At 36.4% G+C, this 21,806-nt stretch overlaps 1 long non-coding RNA gene across 3 annotated transcripts in view; it reads right to left on the reverse strand.

Annotated features, from left to right (window-relative positions):
- The window catches only part of LOC145541470 (uncharacterized), a 499,277-nt gene that overhangs the window by 403,370 nt on the left and 74,101 nt on the right, over nucleotides 1–21,806 (reverse strand). Inside the window, exon 4 of one of the 3 annotated variants that reach the window (XR_014079043.1) lies at nucleotides 16,324–16,593. The exons of the other annotated variants lie outside the window; for them this stretch is intronic. This is a non-coding gene — a long non-coding RNA (uncharacterized LOC145541470). Of the gene's footprint in view, nucleotides 1–16,323; nucleotides 16,594–21,806 lie in introns of those variants that run through there. 3 annotated transcript variants of the gene reach the window in all.

Raw genomic sequence — 21,806 nt, forward strand, 5'->3', positions numbered from 1 at the left:
ATACAGACACAATCACCCACCTGTTGAATCTAGGCTCCTTACAAAACAGTTTAGCCTAGAATATCTATTATCAATTGGTGCAAAAAAAAAAAAAAAAAAATACTCTGCTTTGCAGTTTCTATATGTCCAGGACTTCAGTTAATCCACAGTGGTTCAGGCTTCATCTTTGCCCCTCTATTCCCATAATTCCTTGCACTAGAATCATATGTTTCCCCCTCCTTTTTCAACTAAATTCCCCTCATGTTATACCCTCCTTATTCCTGTATGAACTTTTTCTACATCTCCTTAATGATAGAAGAGCTATACTCTCTATATTATAGACAAAACTGTGACCTAGACAGTCAGGCCTGGCTTTTGATGGCCAATTATCAACCAGAATGCCTTCTGCTGCAGTTAACAGACAATGTCAACTCAATTTGACTTAGACAGTAATGGAATGGCATTATCTAATGTAATTATACCCAAGGTAGGTCTGTTCCAGGTTGGTTAATTTGGTGCTCGACCATGTAATCAAAGACAGGTTCCCTGCATTTTTCTGCTCTGCTATCCTGAGCCAGTTGACAGCCACCACCATTTAAGAGTCACTGGAAAGTACAAAACCATCTAGCAGCTGAAGATAACTACTTTTTCCTTGGTCAGATTCTTTCATTTATTGTTTGTAAATTTTTTTAATTTAAGTATAAAATACATCAACATCACATAAGAGTTGCTGTTGTCAAACATTTTTATCAACAGTTATATTGTCACTTATTTTTAATTACCCATTCTAGTGAGTAACTTACTGTGGGGTGGGTTTTATTCTTAGTGTATGCTAATTACAGCATAATAATAATTATAGTGAATAATAATTAGCTATTTATTGCTAATTAAATTAATGCATAGTGCTTCCTCTAGAATTATTTCATATACTACATGCCTATTTAAACTTACTCTCACTAACAACCACATGATATAACCATTTAGCCAATTCAAGCATTCAATTAGCTGCTAAAACAACATTAATAGGGCTTTTTATAACAAGGAAAACCTTGATCAGAAATATCCTCAACATCTCACTTCTCAGAAGTGTATCATGTGCCTAGACCTGAAACTACTTTTTGGCAAAGGAAAGGAGAACAGCGTGTTTGGCTCAGACCATTAATGATTCAGCCCTGGGCTGGTGCAGGCAGCCTTCCCTAAGACTAGTGACCCAGTGCAGTAATTGAACCAAATCAGGTTCTGTCAGAGCAAAAAAGGAAAAGGTACTGGTTACTGACTAGGCAAACAAAAGTGTACACTAAAATGCTAAAGGAATTATTACTATCTCTTGATAAATTCTAGGTTTCATAATTATTTTCTCTACTTAAAACCTTATTTTGTTACACTAAAGCTAAATGACTGCTATATTAGACAAATGGATGAATCAGACTAGTCAGAAGATCGTGTACATGAAAATGCAAGAGAGAAAAAAATATTAATATATCTCAAGCACAGTTTTCCCACTGACTGAAAATCAGTCTGTCACCAAAATGTTATGAGCTATAGTCTGAATTTCAAATGAGGTAACATTTGTTAGATAATGTTGACTTCAGTCCTCGTTGCAGTTGGCTAATGACCAACATATATTTGGAAGCCAGAATGTCTGTGTTTAACTATCTAATGCAACATTTGGCTGGTAGCTGTGTTATTCAACTTACAATGAGCGGGTTGTTTCTTTTTTTTCTTGTATGACATTTTGATTCTTAGCTGCTGTGTAAGTTAAATAGCTGTGTAATTTTGCTATTGAGTATCAAAAATCACCAGTTCCAGATTTTGACTGTGACACATATGTTTATACAACCATGTATTTTTCTTTTTATGGCTACCAGAAGTTAAAAGAATGACAAAATCCCTCAAGTCAGAGATTGAATCTTCTTTATTCCCCAATAAATAATAAAGTCTTTAGAATCCCAATAAGATATGATTTTCTTCTGACAATCTTTTTCCATTTAAAAAAATAACTAACTCAAAAATCTTTTTTGATATATTATTTATTACAGTAATACCTTCATGATTTAAAAAGATTAGATGTGAAATTTAAAGAACACGTTAGTTTTATTCTATCATTTCTGTGTTTTATGAAAAAGATCCTAATTTAGCCTTGTTATAATGATGTAGTCTTCTAAGAATTTAACCACCATTTCCTTAAATCTTCAAAGTAAATTTGATACGATTTTACAAATTAGATAGCAATTGTAATTACCCTTACTAGCTAATTAAATTGGTTTTACTTAAATAAACGTTAAAATTAGTTGGAAACAAATATGCTATTCAAATCTAATTTTAGATAAGGGCATTTACACAATTCTTTTTCTAGATGTGATAAAGTAGAACTACACATGCTGATGGGGTCAAGGACCAGATCTTTCAAAATTTTTCTTTCCACATATGTCACCAAACAGCTGGATGCTAACAATAGTAGAGGTTGTGATTTTGACCTCTTTAAAAATTAAAAAAAAAAGGTTATACTTTGAGAAGGCATAGAAAATAATACATTAAGATTTAAACACTATATGTGTTTCAGGTTCCTCCCAAGCAGTTGGTAATAGTCTCTTCCTCTTGGGAATTCAGTCCCAGCCAAGTCCTGGTCCAGTGCAGTCAGGTCTGGTGCTTCTTTCTGTGTCTTGCTTTACCACACGGAAGCATACCTCCATGAACATTGTCCTGGGTCCCCAAATGATCAGTGAGCTACATCCTCCCTAATCAACCCCCCATCACACATGGAGGACCCCAGAGCCTGTTTTGGCTTAACTTTCTACCCTGGACAATTATGGTCCTGACCCTTCCTCCTATATCCTGTAGATACCTTTTCTCCAGGGCTGGACCGTGCTTTCAGATCCTTCAGCTCATTTTAGTCAGGCATTTCTTCCACTCTCACACTCTAGATACAACACCCACAAGAATCATGGCCATCCTAAAGCCTCCCACTGACCACGTGAGCAGAAACCTCTCAAACTCTAATCTCACTTAGACATAACCTGATTTTGACACTCTACTTTAGACTATATTTTAGACTGTTTGCCTTCTACTAATGGCCAATTTTCCTCAACCTCCACCAATTAATTACTAATTCTGTCCTGTCCTCCGATCAAGTTTGTTGCCCTAGAAGGAAATTGTATTATACATGCAGGTAGGCAGGGCTGGGCTAAACGCAAATGGGGAGAGTGCATATCAGAACACTTGCAGTTAGTTAAATAGCTGGTGCAAGGAAAGCTAATAACTATATCTTCCTTCATTAACATAACTGGATTTTTTTTTTTTTTTTTTAGCTACAGTTCTAACTTTGTTGCTAGAGAGCAAACAGCTTGTAGGGGGACTATAATAAGAAAGGAGGCTTAAAGAAAGCTGTGATTTTTACAACTTCTAATAAATGTGTGATATAGCCAATCTGGAAGTGCAGGAAAAGAACTGAGAGTGAATGAAATGCTATACTTAGGGGGTACTGAGGTCTCCTCGACAATAATATGGTCTGAAGTTTTTCACTGTGGAGCATCAGTGATAATAACGAGTTAGGTCAGGTTTATTAAGTAGGCACTTCACATGTACTAGCTAATTCTCACAATGTAATTCTCACAATTATTGGAGATAAATATTTTATACTTATTAGTATAAAAGTACCTTTATACTTATAGTATTTTTATAAGGAAACTAAATCACAGAAAATGTAAGAATGTTACTCAAGGTCACACAGGCAATTAAATGATAGAGTGAAAATTCAAACCAAGGTAATCTGATTCCAGGGTGATCTTAGTCAATAGAAGTCGAAGTTAAGTCTCATGGAGAAATGAATGCACAAATTCCTACATGCCCTGTTTCACATTTAAATATTCCCAAAGGAATTTAGGAATAGCCTCCATTCTGAGGCTAGATAAAAAACAAATTTGGGAAATTTCCTGTCCCTCATTAAATGATCAACTTAAGGTAGCATTTGAGTGAAAGCCTCTTGCTTTCTTCTACCATTCTATCCTTAAATATCTGAGTACTATCAGCACTGTTCATTGGGCCTCCAAAGAGAGATTCTAGAAACCTGAAAATCCCTAAATCTTTGACCAACCACTTAGCATGGCTAATTCTTGAAGCGTCAAAGCATAGTAGACATTCTGAGAAAAAGAAACACTCTAGTATCATTTAGAACTTGGTTTCCCACCCTGGTGAAACTGGCTTTACCACTTATGACCTTGGGAACCCCTTTTTCCAAGTTAGAGACAGGCCAAATGTCCTCTTTGGTCCTTTCCTGCTGAACCCCACCCTGACCTTGCTTTCAAAATCTTTCCTCTACAAAGGAAAGGAGGAGCATGCAAAAACTAGCTCATAGGAGGCTCTTCTAGGGGCTTGAGCAATGCACTTCATCTGTCCTTCCCCTTGAACTCTGTCCTAATCCTCAGAAGTCTTTCCAGATCAGAGTCCCAAGAATACCCAGCTCACACTATCCCACTGCATCAGACTCTGTTTGTAGCAGACACAGAAGCAGAGCAATATGTGAAGTAATCACCAAAGGAAGAAAATACAATGAGGGAAGTATCTAAGAGTCTGCCACTTGAAAGACATTTTTAAAACTCTACACAGCAGTTTGACCCAGTTATATCTGACATAAGACAAGCCTATGCTTTAGTAATCTAAAATCTCAATGACTTATAAGAATAAATGTTTATTTTTTCTGTTGGCTTAAATAGTAAAGAATCTGCACGCAATGTAGGAGACCTGAGTTCGATCCCTGGGTCAGGAAGATCTCCTGGAGAAGGGAATGGCTACCCACTCCAGTATTCTCACCTGGAGAATTCCATGGAGGAACCTGGCAGGCTACAGTCCATGGGGTTGCAAAAAGTCAGATGCAACTGAGTGACTAACACTTTCACATGTCCAACGTAGGTCAGACATAGGTAAAGAAAGAAAAAAGAGACATAGCCAACCTCAAGCTGGCTCTCAAAGTTTCTGCTTCCAACCACATTCTGTAAGCCAAAGAAAATCAGATTGTCACTCCTGAGGTTCAAAGGGCAAGAATGTATTCTTCCTGCTGGGATGGTATACATACCACATGATGCCAATGGAATAGGGAAGTATAATTTGCCCCACAGAAGCAAAATTTGAGCAAAATTATAATATACCACAGATTGTGGTTTTTTGCCTATTGGTATGTTATTGTCTATGCTGCATAATGAATTACCACAAATTTAGCACCTTGAGACAATATACATTTCACTCTCATAGTTTATGTGAGTCAGGAGTCTGGGCACAACTTATCTAAATTTTCTGCTTTTGAGTTTCCTAGGCTGAAATCAAGGTGTCAATCAGAGCTTCAGTCTTCAGAGCCTTGGGGTTCTAATCAAGCTCACATGGTTGTTGGTAGAAGTCAGTTTCTTGTCACTGCTGGTCTGAGGCCCTCGGCTTCCCCAGGCCATGCCCAGTTCCTTGCCAGGTGAGTCCCTTCATAAAGACAGCCCACAATGGGGCAATTTGCCTCTTGTAAGAGAGTCTTGAGAGCAAGTCTGCAAGGAAGACAGTCCTGCAGAGCATAATGTCATCACGGGAATGACATATCATCACCTCCGCCATCTTCTATTGCTTAGAAGTAAGCCACCAATTCCACGCACACTTAGGGGATAGGAACTGCACAGGGGTGTGGGCAGCAGGGGATGGAGGTCACGAGGGTCAGCTTAAAATCTGCCCACCACAAGAGGTGGGGTGAGAAATGAGTGGGCAGTCTTAAGGCTCCCTTTGGAAGATAGAGTATCCTTGTTAATGTGTACTTCAAAGACCTCACCAAGAATATTCCAAGTATCACCAAAAACATACCCATACATGTAAAATTACTTTATTTAGACATTGATAGCACCAGTTTTATTTTAACCCCAGCATATTTCCCCTGCCCTGAGGCTGCTATTTTTTTATTAGTAGGAAAAACATTTAAGAATATAGCTGGTCATGATATTGATGAAAACCATCTTTCATTCTTCACTTCCAGCTCACTTTCTAGAAGAGGATTGTATTTCTCTTAATATGTACTGACCCTAAATAAAGCCACATCTTAAGGTCTTTTTCATCTGTTCCCTGTGAACTGTCAATTAGCATTTCCACATCAGTCACAGACGATGTGTCTCACTAGAATAGCTAATAAATACAACCTATGCAAAGCTGCTTCTATCAAAATAAGAGAGAATGCCAAGCTCCTGCTTTCTACAATTATCGTACATTATGTGTTTACAAGCCAAGCAGCTCAAATAAAAGGCACTGCCAGAAAACAGACTGAATGAAAATGTTTGCTTACCAAAAAGAAATTTCTAAATGTTAATTATGACCAAAGTGCTTTTTCTTAAGACCAAAATAATTCTGCAAAAGACTTTCAAATGTAAGTTGGCAACACTAAATCTGGCCATTTGTAGCAGTTTATGGTATATATATTGTGAGGAATGTTTTGACTAAAATTCATTTCAAAGGAAAATGCAAACATTTTACAGAGCATAGACTGTGTTTTATTGTAGTATTAATCAAATGCCTATTAGACAAGAAGTATAATGCTCCTCTCACACTATAATAATAAAAGTACTCTTGTCTTTCAACAGTTTCATAATAAAATAACACTATATTTATACACAGGTGCTAGATATCACTGACAACACGAATGACAATATTATTCATGACCCCAAAGGGTGCATGATGTTCTTGTCTTCACAGACACTAGAAAGTAGCATGACAATTCTAACAAAAACTAGACTTATAAGCGGGTCAGCATATCCTCAACTTGACTCATAACTAAGGACTAACCCAAACCATGAGACAACTTTTCATCTAATACAGGGTCAAAGATCAAAGTGTTTGAAAGTACTGTGTGGGCCATGGTATAGAGAAACAGGTATTCTTATATTTGGTTAATGAGACTAGAAATTGGGCCATCCTCTTTGGCAGGCAATGTGGTGACAGCCATCAAAAAATTAAGATACATATAAGCATGACCTAGGAGTTCTGCCTAGCTTTATGTTTACACAATAGCATGAAGACATTTTCTCAAGGATAACCTACAAAAAATATTACATTGTTAAAAAAATGAAAACAAGCACAAGTGTGTGTATATAACATGGTCCTACTTATTTAAAGAAAGCAGAGAGAAGACATATACATATGTTTGCTTATATATACTTTTTTTTTCCTGGAAAGATAAACAAGGACCTGTTAGTACTGGTTATCTCTGGCAAAGGGAGATGAATTACGAGGTAGAATTGTATATTACTTTTTATTGTATAGCTTCTAGCACTACTTGAAATTTTACCATTTTACTGTTTCAAAGACAAATAGAATAAATAAGTAACAAAATGAAACCTACTTCCTCTGAATGAATCCAGTATACCGGAAGTCATTTCCAATTAAAATTATGGAGTTATATTTTGGTTTCTTGGCCTGTCTGTAATTTAAATGTCCTTAAGTGGCAAAATGAAAAACAGGATAGTTGCCACTCAGAATGCTAATTCCTTTCTCTGGCATTGTGAGTGGTATTAATGCTTCATATACTTATTCCAGGCTAGCATGACCTCAAAAAAATTCGTCTTGTTTCAGGGTCATCCTCTGAAGGTGAAAAAGGTTGAGGTTCTGAGATTGAGAGCACGGTCACCGGTGGACCTATCACATCACTGCAAAGGTTAAGAAGTCATTTGTTGAGGAAAGAGTCAAGAACCCTCTTAAAATGTGACTAGAAAACCTAAGGAAACACTGATTTTAGAAGTTTCTTTATGCCCAAAGGATAAGACAGTCCCAAAATTGGGCTCTCAGAGTTTGAAATCCACAAAAACACCCCGCAAATTCTCAAACCCACCTCAATTTGGTCTTCCCGCTTACTCTTAAATCAGATTCAGACTGCCCCCTGGTGGTTAACTTGAGAAGAGACATTCCTTTCTGTTCTTCAACTCTCTGTGGTCCTTGGATTCAGGAAAGCAGGACTTGATTTACTACGAAGACAATCAAATTTCCAAGAAATGAAAAACACAACTATCTACCAGGTAGGGAACGATATTCCTGTATGGCAGTATGAGTGGAGGATGAGATGGATAAGATAATAATTGGCAGGAAATATTTATGGTTTAGATAAAATGTTTTTAATGTTTCCCTGTTTTACGAAGGCCCTTTCTTCTAGTCTCATTCCCTTTTCAAATGCCATGATTGTTATTCTACTCAGTGCTGTATGCTCCAGCTTCTCTGAACTGCAGCTGATTCACTGGCCCAATTTGTACTCATGAGGGTTGATAACATGACACCTTGGCGTACTCTAAGTCACCAAAGACACATAAGCACTACCTCATCTTCTAAATTACCTGACACCCTTAGGAAGAATTTGAATCTGTGGGCAGGACCAACCCACTTGTTTTTGTCTCAGTAGAGTTGGTGTCCTCTGAATTGAATGTTAGTTAGTATAAGCATTGGTGTCTGAACGCTGTTACTGGAATACATGGCATCTTTATGTAAATATCAAAATATCTATGGCCTTCTAAGTAGCATGTGTTAATAGAAGGATGAAGAAATACATATTTGCAGATTCTTCCAAATGTTCAACTATTTGTTCTGCTTTACTATGTTTTAGTGAACCTGTGATACTACCTAAAGGCCAGACTTCTTGAAATTGCTTTTGCTCATATGATGCTGGAGTGAGAAATATGTTTTGACATCATTGGAAAATCCCTACAGAGTCAGAAGGTGAAGAAGGGAACAAAGTCATTACAGTATTATTGACTGCATTAAGTATGCTCTACATTATACCCTGGTAACTGATTTATTTTATAACTGGAAGCCTGTTTATCAATTTCCTTCACCTATTTTCCCCATATCTTGACCTTCTTCCCCTCTGGCAACCAGTTTGTTCTCTGTATCTATGAGTCTGTTCCTGTTTTGCTTGTTCATTGCTTTGCTTTTTTTTTCAGATTCCACACATAAGTGAATCTTTGTCTTTCTCTGCCTGACTTATTTAATTTAGCATAATATACTCTGGGTCCATGTTGTTGCAAATGGTAGGATGTCTTTTTTATGGCCAAGTAACAGCCCATCGTGTGTGCGTATATACATATATATATAAATTGGTGGATAAATATATATATATATATATAAATTGGTGGATAAATCATATATATCCATATATATGATTTATCCATTCACCTATCAGTGAACTCTTACATTGATTCCATATCTTGGTTATTATAAAATAATGCTGTAGTAAACTTTGGGGTGAATATATATTTTAGAATTGGCATTTTTTTCTCCCAGATAAAATGCAGAAATGGAATTGCTGCATCATATGTAAGTTCTATTTTTAATTTTTGAGGAAACTTCATAATGTTTTCTATAGTGTCTGCATGATTTACTTTCCCATCAACAGTGCACAAGGGTTCCCTTTTCTCCCCATCTTTACCAACACTTGTTGATTGTCTTTTTTGATAAAAGCATTCTAACAGGTATAAGGTGATATCTCACTGAAGTCTGATTTGCATTTTCATGATATTAATGATTTTGTTCATTTTTTTCAGGTACTTGTCAACCATCTGTATGTTTTCTTTGGAAAATTGTCTACTCAAGTCTTTTGCCCATTTTTCAATCAAACAAGCTAAGGTTTTTGCTTTTTGTTTTTTTTTCTGTTAAACTGTATGAGTTTTTATAGTAAATCTTTTGGATATAAGATCCTCACCAGATATTTGATTTGTGAATATTTTATTCTATTCTGTAGGCTGCCTTTTTGTTTTATTGATGTTTTCTTTTGCTGTGCAGAAGCTTTTTAGTTGGATGTAATCCCATTTGTTTATTTTTTCTTTTATAGTCCTTATGTGAGAAGACCAAACAGAATAAAATACGTAGGAATAAATTTAACCAAGGAGCTGAAAGACCTGTAATCTAAAAACTATAAGACTGATAAAAGAAACTGTAGACAGCACAATTAAATGAAAAGCTATACTGTACTTGTGGATTGGAAGAATTAATATTGTTAAAATGACCATACTGCACAAGGCAATCTACAGCTTCAGTGTAATCCCTATCAAAATATCAGTGGCATTATTCACAGAATTAGAACAAATAATTCTAAAATTTGTATGGAAATACGAAAAAAAAAACAACCCTGAATAGCTAAAACAGTCTTGAAAAAGAACAAGCTGGAGGTACATGCTCCCTGATTTCAAATCATACTACAAAGCGGTAGTAACCAAAGCAGATTAAGATGAAGATGAAGAGGATTAAGAGGTACAGACCTTCAGTTATAAAATATATAAGCCACTAAGATGCAAAATGAGGAGGGCATAGCAACCCTTTCCAGTATTCTTGCCTGGAGAATCCCAGGACACAGGAGCCTGGCAAGCCAAAGTCCATAGGGTCACAAAGAGTCAGACATGACTGAAGTGACTTAGAATGCATGCAAAGATGTAAAATATAGCATAAGGAATATGGCCAATAATATTGTAATAACTTTGTATGGGAACAGACAGTTACTAGACTTTTGTGGTGACTATTTCCTATTAATAAGATATAAATGTCAATTCACTGTATAGTATACCTGAAAATAAAATAATATTGTATGTCAATTATATTTCAATAAAAAGTATAGGTATATCAAATAAAAAAAAAAGAACTATGGTTCAATTCAACTCAGTCGCTCAGTCATGTCTGACTCTTTGTGACCCCATGGAATATAGCATGCCAGGCTTCCCTGTCCATCACCAGCTCCCAAAGCTTGCTCAAATTCACATCCATCGAGTCAGTGATGCCTTTCAGCCATCTCACTCTCTGTTGTCCCCTTCTCTTCCTGCCTTCAACCTTTCCCAGCAACAGGGTCTTTTCAAATAAGTCAGTTCTTTGCATCAGGTGGTCAAAGTATTGGAGCTTCAGCTTCAGCATCAGTCCTTCCAATGAATATTCAGGACTGATTTCCTTTAGGATTGACTGGTTGGATCTTGCAGTCCAAGAGACTCTCAAGAGTCTTCTCCAACACCACAGTTCAAAAGCACCAATTTTTTGGTGCTCAGCTTTCTTCATGGTCCAACTCTCATATCCATATGTGACTACTGGAAAAACCATAGCTTTGACTAGACAGACCTTTGTTGGTAAACTAATGTCTCTGCTTTTTAATATGCTGTCTAGGTTGGTCATAACTTTTCTTCCAAGGAGCAAGCATCTTTTAATTTCATGGCTGCAGTCACCATCAGCAGTGGTACTGGAGCCCAAGAAAATAAAATCTGTCACTGTTTCCATTGTTTCCCCATCTATTTGCCATGAAGTGATGGGGCTTGATGACTTGATCTTAGTTTTTTGAATTTTTTAAGTCAACTTTTTCACTCTCCTTTTTCACTGCATCAAGAGTCTCTTTGGTTCCTCTTTACTTTCTGACATAAGGGTGATGTCATCTGCATATCTAAGGTTATTTATACTTCTCCCGTCAATCTTGATTCCAGCTTGCGCTTCATCAATGAAACAGAATACAGAGCTGAGAAACAAACCCACACTTACAGTCAACTAATCTGTGACAAAGGAGACAACAATATTCAATAGGAAAAAGATAGCCTCTTCAATAAATGGTGCTGGGAAAACTGAAGCTATATGATAAAGAATCAAGCTAGTCTACTTTTTTATACCATTTATTAAAATAAACCCAAAATGGATTAAAGACTTATATGACAATAATAATCCTAGAAAAAAACCTAGGCAGTAAGCTCTTTGATACTGGTCTTAGCAATATTTTCTTGGATCTATCTTCCTGGGTAGTTGTGATTTTTTTTTTTAATAATAAAATAGATTAAAATATAACATTATAAAAAGTTTGACATAAAAACAGCAAAATTCTGTAAAACAATTATCCTTCAATAAAAATAAATTAATTAAAAAATAGATATAACATTATAAAAATGGATGAAAAATTTTAAAGCCAACAGCTAAAATTAAAACTATTCATAGTCAAATAATTTAAAAAATAACTCTTAAAAAAAAAAAAATAACTCTTGACTAAGATATGACTTTTTGATGTATTTAAAATGGCTAAAAGGTTATTTGCATTAGTCTGCACTGTGAATTTAGGATATTCTGATTGATAGAGTCTCTTGCGGAGCTCCCGGGCTGGGAGCTTCTGCATCATCTCCCTTCACCTCATGCAAAAGGTTCATGCCTACAGAAAAAGGGTACATTCATACATTTGGATGGCACAACCAACCACAAATCAATAATCAACCTCAGCATTCTTCAGGCCAGTCATCAACTTATGGAAAATACAAATCCTCTTTCCTACTACAACTCTTTCCATCTTCTTAGAAAGTCAAAAACTGTTAACTGACCTTTATTAGGCATTGAAACAAGTTCAACTGATCACTGGTTGCATACTGTCACCATCCATAGCCAAGGCAAGTACAGGAACTGAAAAATCTTACTAAGACTTACAAAACTCTACAAAATCTGAACTGAACAAAGTCCCTCTCTCCCCTCATTTCTTGTTAATCCTTCCGTCTTGCTCTGTTCCCATTCAACTTCCCTTCTTGCTTATCTTCTCACACATCAGACAGACTCTCGTCTCAGCACCTCCACTTGTTTTCTCTGCTTGGAATTCCCTTTTGAGATATCCTCTTGGCTAGCCTTTCTCCTTTAAATCTGGCTCAAATGCCACCTTAGCATCACCATCCCCTCCGCTAGCACTCCTGAGCCTTTACCTTAATCTGTTTTTACTTAATATTTACCAGCCTCTCAAATACTATATACATATAGTTTGGCTGTTATGTTTATATAGCCCGATATACCCCAACTCCCCCAACCCCTCTCACATATTTTATAATGTAATTTTCACAAAGGCAAGACACATAATACTCAGTAAAGAGTGTCTGACATGTGATAAATACTCAGTTAATTCAATGTTGTTGAAAGGATGAATGAAGACATTAACATCATTCAGCAGATCTGTTCCTTTACTATGCAGTGCAAGAGCAAGTCAAGGTAAAAATGACACAGCCCTGGGTCCAGAGCTGCCAAGCACTGCAAAGATGATATACAGAGTGGCGGAAGTGAACCGGGTCAAAAAGCTAGTGTAGCAGAACTTTCTGGGGTTTTGTGTAATATTTTTTAGAATAAGTCTAAGATAGGTGTTGTTTGTCTACTGCTGTCTGAAGGGATTTTACAGTTTTTAAATCCAGAATATCACTAGTCTACCTTCTAGTCTAGTCACCCCATCCTACACAAACACTGCCTCTGGCTTAAAGAGCTTTCAGTCATCTCTGAGTATAATCCCTCATTTTCCATTTCTCCAGGAAGTAATATTCTCTGAAAGAATAGAGGACCCTGAGGGTAAATCTAAATAACCCGCTAACTCGATAGTTGGTTCCATTCATTCTCATCAGCACTTCTGACCTCAGAGGACAACACTCTGATATTAGCCAGAGGACCTGCGTCATTTATATTCAGTTGATGAGGTCGGAAAACAGTCTTAACTGCTCTTTTCCATTCTCTCAGAATTATTCTGGGACATATCTAGAATGGCTACCTTTGTAGTGATTTTCCTGCTATGGATATCTGCCTCCCTCTCTTGTATACACACAAGGTAAAAGAATAAATCTGTGTTGTCACCTTCTCCTTGCATCACTCATAGGTTCATGACTTGGATTCAACTGGTAATCAAAAACAATTTGCTGAATGCTAACTTTTCTTGGCAACTAAGCATAATGAAGTATTCTGTACATGAAGATATAAAGCAAAAGGGAAGACTAATGTTTACTGAGCAAATACAGTGTGTTACATACTTTACAGCTGTTACTTTATTTCAACTTTACAAGGAATTTTCACAGGAAATGAAGCATGTTTTACCCAATCAGTTAATGAGATTATAAGCTCCTTTGAATCAGTGACCATGCTGATCTTGCTTATCACTCATCACTGTATCCATACATCGAAGATGTCTGTCTCTTAGCAGGTGCTCAGTAAATAGTTTTGAATAAATGAATGAATAAAATTATATCATGGCAGTTTCTCTTACCTATAAATCTGGCCCAAATGCCAGTTATATATCCTACTTCAGTAGCTGTATTTTACTTATAAACCTGAGCTTCACAAGATGGTGAGTATGTTCTTTTCACAACCCAAGGCCATTTCTTAATGCAAACACAGTGATCACAAGAAACTCAGTTAATATAGAGGAATATCAGGCTGTCTCCATGGGATTTAATTTGATTCTGACATAGAATCTTTAGTAAAACATTCATTATTTCAAATACCATATTGGCCTGTTTTTGGACGGCTCATTGAAGAAGCCTAGCATGAAATAAAATTTCATACAACAAAGTATTTTCATAAATATATCATGTTCTTAAACCATGAGCTTTCTTCAAGACATCTTCTGTCAAGTTATAAGTCCTGGAATCAGCAAAGAAGTTTATGGATTCATTTTCATTCCCCATCATTCCATTAGGTGTGAATTAGACAACAAATTTGAATCTGTTTCTCAGCTTGAATCTTTTTGTAAGATGTTATTGACACAGAGTTAAGAAGCTAGGAATAGACTAATTTTCTTATAGTTTGCTTGACTATTTATGGATGATAATTTTTCCACTGATTCACTATTTTTAGCTATAATAAATATTTTATTGGTCATATTTATTATGGTCAATAGACCCTGGTCATAAACTCACTCAGAGATGACTTAAAATAATTTTAACTTCAATTTCATTTTTTAATTACTGAAATTAACTGATGCCACTTCACAACTTTAAAAGTTTTTATAGTAAAATAATGAAAAAATAATAGAACTCAATAAGCATTATTTCGTAGCAAACATACCAGACCCCTATTCTCATGAAATTCTATGAATAAAACTTTAAGGGTAGTTTGACTTACATAGAATTAATTCAACCAGGAAAAAAACATGAAAGATGACATTAATACACTGAGCTAGGAAAAAGTACAGTGTGGACTAACTTTTAAAAAGAATTGTGAGTTGCTATTAAAATAAAACTGAACTATCCAGAAGATTATTGCTAGTATCAACAGTCACATAAATAGATGATGAATGAACATTTTTCTCTTTGATTTTTCTTTTCTGACATTTTCCATTTTATGAACTTTCTTTTCCAGGTAAATTTTAGAGCCAGGGTACATAAGGAGTCCCATTGGGATGTTTATTATAATTATTACATTAAATTTATAAATTCACTCAAAAACTATTTGATGTTTTTACAATATTGAATATGGCTTCCCTGATGGCTCAGTCAGTAAAAAATCTGCCTGCAATGCAGGAGACTGCCTGCAATGCAGGAGACATGGGTTCAATCCCTGAGTCAAGAAGATCCCCTGGAGAAGGAAATGGCAACCCACTCCAGTATTCCTGCCTAGGAAATCCCATGGACAGAGGAGCCTGACAGGCTACAATCCATGGGGTTGCAAGAGTTGTAAACATCAAAGTATTTGATGTCTTTACAATATTGAATAATCTGTATCAGTGAAGTGAGTGAAATGTCTGACTCTTTGCGACCCCATGGACTGTAGCCCACCAGGGTACTCTATCCATGGGATTCTTCAGGCAAAAATACTGGAGTAGGTTGTCCTTTTCTTCTCCAGGGTATCTTCCAAACCCAGGGGTTGAACCCATGTCTCCTGCATTGCAGGCAGATTCTTTACTGTGAGCCACCAGGGAAGCCCATCTATATCAGGTCCATGTTATACTTCTCTGTTTTCAGTATTTTCTGTATCTTTCAGTGCAAGTTTATATTCTTCAGAAAGTGGACATTTTTTGAACATTTTTTGTTGAATATATTTGTAAGTATGTTAAGGTTTTGGTGTTTTAGTGAAAGGCCTCTTCCTGCAAATACATAGAGATATAAGACACTGAGCAAATTGTATTTGAACTCTAACCTACTTAGACCTGATTATCAATGTGACTCATCAGGTCAAGTCACAATCCAAGAGTAGTTTCTCAAGCTCATCATTTTAACTGCATTAGAACATGATGATCCCAAGAAAATAGTCAAGGACTTCCTGATCAGAAACATATGTGCAATCTAATAATGTTTACATTTATCTTGAAACAAGCAGTTGTAAGAAAGAAAAATGAGAAATAACCTGAGATAACTTCATAGAATATCCAATTACACAGAATCTATTGTAATGCACTAGTTTTCAGAGCCAAGGCAAAAGGATGGAAGGACAGCTTTACTCCAGCAATAGCTGCCAAAAATTTTATGAGGCACATGCAGAGATAGCAGTTCTGAAATTACAGTTTTATTCACCTCCCCAAATCCTGTGCTAAATACCTGTGCACTGGGGAGTTTCGTAATTGCAAATGATAAACTGCAATTGTAATCTCCAGAGGATTACTAAAGAAATAAATAGATGACTTTTATTAAAAATAAGGTTTATGGATTGGGAACACAATTGTGTTTATTTAAAAAACCTCCTATTTGCTGAGCTTTCATAGACACAGAATCACTTGCTAGACATTTTTTCTCCATATGCTGTATGTTTCTGTTTCTTTCTCATTTAGATTTACAAGTCACATCTTCCACCTATTGAGTTCATTGAGCAGCCCAGTCTTCTCCAACTCCTGTGAGATGAAGCAAGCACTTCATGGAGCTCCAAGAATAGTTTGTCCTATTTAAGAAACACCAGATGGGACAGTTAATACCATGCCTTGCCTCATCTGTACTGTTAATGTGGCACAACTTTTACTTTCTATTGAAACCAGAAAAGTCTTTTCTGTTACACAAAAAGAAGAGAAGCATCTTTAGATTTTTATCTTTTAACAGTTGCATCATGCCCTGAGCCTTTACCCAGGATCAGTTTCTAAAACAATATCATCAGGATTGGTAATTATTAAATGAGAAAAATTTTAAGCAGGGATTTCGATAATGGTGTTGGGCTGGTATTGACATTTCAGTGCTGTTATCTAACTCTAAAAGAAGGGGAATTTGTGTGTGCTCAGTCATGTCCACCTCTTTGCAACCGCAAGGACTGTAGCCCACCAGGCTCCTCTGTCCATGGGATTTCACAGGCAAGAATTCTGGAGCAGGTTACCATTTCCTTCTCCAGGGGATCTTCCCGACCCAGGGATGGAACCCATGTCTCTCGAGTCTGCTACATTGGCAGTCAGGTTCTTTACCACTAGCGCCACCTGGGAAGCCCCAAAACAAGAGGAAAGTGACATAAAACTAATCTATTAGCAGAATCAGAAATGCTGAGTTTTTGATGGCAGCTATCCTTCAGAGGGAATAATGAAAGATCCAAACAATAATTGTTAGATTACTCTCAAAATACTAGTTTCCCCTTTTTCTGAATGTATAAATCATATATTTTCATTCAACTTCTACTAGTGTTTAAGGAAGATATGATCAAAGTTTACTTTCACTGGAGACACATGTGCTGAGGGAGGATGTATTTAAAATATATAAATGACTACGTTAGAGAGAAACCTTGAATAGAGAATATGCTAAACCAGAAGTCCTATTCTATGTATTCCCACTCTAGAGTTGATTAAAAGACAGATGGAATTAATAAAAGAAAGTTCTGAGGAATAAAAGTTTTTAATTTAGATTTTCCCTAAAAAATCCTGATATTTTCAGTTGAACTTAATGTTTTATCTGGCCATCTCCAAGTCAGCTACCACTGTCACGTATGTCATTTATGACGTTTCCCTGGGGAGAAATTGTTCCTCTGTGACAGTCATTTGCACAACCAACATTTTATAATCAAGAGGATAGTCATCAGATTACAAGGAAATCAAATGTTATTCTTTATCAGGAAAATTTTGAAGAGTTCCCTATTACAGTCTTCTGTATACCTAACAAGGGCAAGATGTCAGTTACCAAGATTTAGTAAAGCTCTCCTCCAGAAACCAGAGTTGATTTAATATGCCCCACCTGTAAAATGAAAATAAATTAGACCTACTCCACTCAGAATACAGCAGTTGGCCAACCTCTTAAACGTGCTTATTAATGGATCAAATGTACCACAAATTTCTTCTTCTACTAAGGCCATCTTCTGAAATCAAAGGTGTTGAGGAATCAAATGAGTAGAGGAATATATTTCAGACTTCCCTTTGAAGTTATTTGAAGGGGAAGAGACTAGTTTAATTCACAGTTTGGTTCTTCTTCATAGATATGCTAATTAGAATGAAATTGACAAGAGATCATGGACCATACGGAGATAAAAGACATCTTAAACCATGAATTCTTTGTAAATTAAATGAGGAAGCCCCTGTACCACCAAATTCAATTATAATCCCAAAGGCATTATCTTCAGGCAAAACTGTCATTCTTAACATTATTTTTATTCTAGGTGACAGGTTTTAGAAATAATATTTTGTAAAATTTGATTTCGTTTGTCATCTATTAACTCTTCATGTGTAAGTATAAAACATGGAGTATACTGTGCTAACAGCTAAAATTTAAAGGAGGTCAGATATCACACAGATGGTGAAATATATTAGTCAGGACAAGATAGCCTATGCTGTGGTAATCTTGTCCTGACTAATATATTTCACCATCTGTGTGATATCTGACCTCCTTTAAATTAGGATGGAATTAAAGATTTTTTTTTAAAGTTTTATTGAAGTATAGTTGACTTACAATGTTGTGCTAATTTCTTCTGTACAGCAAAGTGATTCAGTAATACATATATATATGCTTTTAATATTCTTTTCTATTATGGTTTATCATAGGATATTGAATATAGTTCCCTGTGCTGTACCTTGTTGCTTATCCATCTTGTACATTCCAGTTTGCATCTGCTAATCCCAAACTCCCAATCCTTCCCTTCCCCACACCTCTCCCCCTCAGCAACCATAAGTCTGTTCTCTGTGTCTATGAGTCTGTTTCTGTTTCATATTTGTGTCACATTTTAGATTCCACATGTAAGTGATACCATACAGTATTTGTCTTTCTCATTCTGATTTACTTCACTCAGTATGACAATCTCTAGGTCCATCCATGTTGCTATAAATCGTATTATAGCATTCATTCTTTTCTATGCTGAGTAACATTCCATTGTATGCATATACTACATACTCTTTATTCATTCATCTGTCAATGGACATTTAGGTTGTTTCCATTCTTGGCTGTTGTAAGTAGTGCTATTGTGAATATAGCAGTGCATGTATCTTTGCAACTTAGAGTTTCTTCTGGGTATGTACCCAGGAATGGGATTGCTGGACCATATGGCAGCTCTATTTTAAGTTTTTTAAGGAACCTCCATACTGTTTTCCATAGTGGCTGCACTAATTTACATGTCCACCAACAGTATAAGAGGGTTCCCTATTTTCTCCACACCCTCTCCAACATTATTGGTAAACTTTTTTAATGGTGGTCATTCTGATTGGTGTAAGGGGGTACCTCATTGTAGTTTTGATTTGCACTTCTCTAATAATTACCACTGATGAGCATCTTTCCATATTGTCCATCTGTATGTCTTCTTTGGAGAAATGTCTATTTAGGCCTTCTTCCCATTCTAGATTTGATTGATTGTTTTTATGTTATTGAGTTGTAGGGGCTGTTTCTATAGTTTGGAAATTAAGCCCTTGTCAGTTGCATCATTTACAAATATTTTCTCTCAGTCTGTAGGTTGTCTTTTCATTATGTTTATGGATTCCTCTGCTGTGCAAAATTTTGTAAGTTTGATAAGGTCCCATTTGTTTAATTTTGCTTTTGTCTCTATTGCCTTGGGAGAATGATCTAAGGAAACATTATTATGATTGTATGTCAGAAAATGTTTTGCCTATGTTCTTTTCTAGGAGTTTATGGTGCCATGTCTTATACTGAAGTCACGAGGCATTTTGAGTTTATTTTTGTGTATTGTATGAGAGCATGTTCTAATTTCATTGATTTACACGTGGCTGTCCAACTTTTCCAACACCACTCTCTGAAGAGACTGTCATTTCCTCATTATATGTACTTGCCTCCATTGGTGAAGATTAATTGTCCATAGGCATGTGAGTTTATTTCTGGGCTCTCTATTCTGTTCCATTGATCCATATGTCTGTTCAAGGAACAAAAATCCTTAACTGATTCAGGCAGAAGTCACACAAATGACCTCTATTCCCAATGCATTGGCCAGAACATAGTCTCATAGCAGAAAGCCTGGGAAATGCAGTTTTCTTGATGCCCAGAAAAAAAGAAAGTAAACACAAATCACTGTCTCTACCTCAAGAGACATGGACTTTGGAGTCAAACAGCTGAGGGATTGGTTCCTATAGCATTTGGGACAAGTTGCCTAACTTTCTTCACCTTAGTTTCACCATCACTCACATAGGAATAGGAAAACTTGCAAGACAGTTGTGATGGATGATTAAATCACTTATCTGTCTAGATTATCTAATTTAATGCTCAACATATGACAGCCATTGTTACTATTATTTAAATTAGCTCCTGGTTTTTGTAGCTGGTCCTAAGATCAGAGCAGATTTCAAGTTCAACACCATCATATCCTAAGACTGTTCTGGCCTGTAAAATCATCCAGTGTAGATCTGAGCTAGTGAGCTTTCAAGCTTACTTCACCAGATGAAACTCTTCACACAAATGTCCACCTTTCATTGACTAAAGCCCTGTCTTCTCTGCTTATTAATGAATCTGTGTGTGTGTGTTAGTCTCTCAGTCGTGTCTGATTCTTTGCGACCCCATGGACTGTAGCCCGCTGGCCTCCTCTGTCCATGAGATTCTCCGGGAAAGAATACTGGAGTGGGTTGCCATTTCCTTCTCCAAACTGGAAAATTTCTGAAGCTTTTAACCTGATTGTTAGCGTCTGGAGTTCTGGCATTTGCTTTTTCATTCCCTTGTTTGTATCTTTCTTTTTTTCCTTATTTTTGTTGTTGGAACAACAGATTGAAACCCTTAGAAATAACATTCTGTTGATCAAATGCCTCTTTCTTATTGAAGGTTTACTATGTTTTCAGAAACTAGTCGAAAAAAAATTCAGAACCCCTGAATGTCTTAATAAGCAATTGGACCTAAATGACTGCATTTTAATTTCTTCCCTTTGTAACTTTGCCTTCCTTCATTAGAGAGCTCTATGTAATGCAAATAAATGAACATGCTTTCCACACTAAGCAGTCTAGATGCAGACACAGAAAAGACACGTCTGTCTTCCATCTTTCCAACTCCTTATTTCTAAACAACTAAATAAGAGTCTTAAAAAAAACATGGATAAGAGCTCTGGCATTGCTTTTCCTCATTATGCCTTTAAGATTCAATTCATACTACAGAGATCTGTCAGCACAATCATTCAGGTGGTAAGAGAGACAGCAGCTACTGCCTAACTAGGAAACCAACATTATTCCTGGAGTATGTGCCATCCTGTGGAGCTTGGATTAACTCAAGATGGATACCTTCTCTCTGATGCTCTGTTACAAATCACTTCTGGTAGTACCAGAGGTACTGCAAAGAAGCATTCAACACCCACAAGGAGTTATTTAAGATGAAATATGAAGCATTCTGACTGCTTCTGGATTATCTTTTCTGTTTCTTAATGAATTTTTTAAAAGGAAGTAGCAGCTTTTCTTCTATTAGCATTCCTGAAATGTGCGTGTGCATATATCAATCATGGTCAAGATGAAACTGTTGAAATATTACCTTAGAAAATAGAAATCTATCCACTAGACATAGTTCTTCTTATACGTTTAGTATAAGTATTAGTATTGTTTTGTTGCAACTCTGAAAATTCTGACTCTAGCATGTTTGACTTCCACAGTGCATCCTGGGGTCCTCCAGTACTTGGTAGAGCGCCAAACTCCCAGCTACTGCTACTGCAACAGCATCCCTCTCTTTCCCCTCCCCCCACCACCTAGGTCCTCACTCACGCACATACACACACTCACA

The sequence above is a fragment of the Giraffa tippelskirchi genome, chromosome 3, assembly GCF_054371585.1.
Source record: "Giraffa tippelskirchi isolate mGirTip1 chromosome 3, T2T-mGirTip1v1.2.pri, whole genome shotgun sequence".
NCBI classification, from domain to species: Eukaryota; Metazoa; Chordata; class Mammalia; order Artiodactyla; family Giraffidae; genus Giraffa; species Giraffa tippelskirchi.